At 34.5% G+C, this 1,263-nt stretch overlaps 1 pseudogene; it reads right to left on the reverse strand.

Moving 5' to 3' along the window:
• Nucleotides 1–578: 578 nt before the first annotated feature.
• The window catches only part of LOC102756888, a 9,855-nt pseudogene continuing 9,170 nt past the window's right edge, over nucleotides 579–1,263 (reverse strand).

Here is a 1,263-nt window from a genome sequence, read left to right on the forward strand (position 1 = left end):
CTTCTAAGAATCCTCTTAGTTTTTTTAAATGTCATGCCTATGAGAAATATTTAGAAAAACATTTCCAGGCAGAGTTGAATTTAAATTATCCTCCAAATACTACATTCAGTCCTTTTCTTACTGTAATATTTTATCTAAAGGCACACAAAAATTAATCAATTGCTTTTATTATGTGACTGTAAAGTATCAACTCTACTGCCTTCAATAAAGAACCAATAATTACTTTTATAACATTAAGTCATCTGTAAAGATAATAGCAATTGAGACTTTCATGCACCTATGACTAATCCATTATAAACCAAAGTCAATCTTAAAAATGCAATTCCAGAGTAGGTGCCATTACAGTGATTACAAATAAGAAAGAAGGAGAAATTTGGCTATAGATGAAAAGGAAAATTGATTTTATATTGTGGGTCAATATAAATAAAATTATATCCTCCCCCCATATATATATATTTTGTGTACAAATAACTGTATGCTCCATTCCATTCTCTTTAACAGGGTAACTCTTTATAAAAAGATTGGATAACTCTCAAAATTATGCTTATTTTTCTATTTCTATTAATTTCCTGACATGTTTAGCCTAAGCAAGAAAATATTTTCAGCAAATTGAGCAATCGAAAACTCAAGTAAAAAGTCAAGTACGGACTCAAGTGACTTGAAGAACTCTGACAAGTTGCATATACATATACCATGCTGCTTTAAGTTTCCCATCTCTTCTTTGCTTCAAACCACCATGCAAGCTCCTCCTCCTCCTCCCTCCTCCTCTTCCTCCTCCTCCTTCTTCTTTTAGCAGGTTGTCAATTTTTAGCATCCTTTTGGCTTTTACAAAGTTGTGACAGGTAACTGCTTTGGCAATTTTTGCACCAAGCTCTCCAACAGGTAGCTAGTTGCTGAGTTCCTCAGACTCCCCAATATCCTACTCCACAGCCTCGACTATGGTCTTTTCAAGGCCCAACCTGTCAATTTTTTTCTTTATTAACAGGAAGTTCAAACCTATCCTTGACTCCAAAATACTGAGTACGCTCCTTCCACTGGGTTTCATTTGAGGACTGTTCACTGTGAGATTTTTCTTCATTCTTCACTTTACCTATTCTGGAGCAATTCCTTTGTTTCCTTCTGAATTTTGAAGTTGAGGTTTTTCTGTTCAGAATGTTTCTTCTGCAGTTTTTGAAATTTAATCCACACATTTAAGAGAATTCCAGAAAGACTCTCTTCATGTGCACTTAGCAATGGATTCTGCTTTAGTATTTGGTCCATCTG

Source organism: Myotis davidii, unplaced genomic scaffold (genome assembly GCF_000327345.1).
Source record: "Myotis davidii unplaced genomic scaffold, ASM32734v1 scaffold225, whole genome shotgun sequence".
Classification (NCBI taxonomy): Eukaryota; Metazoa; Chordata; class Mammalia; order Chiroptera; family Vespertilionidae; genus Myotis; species Myotis davidii.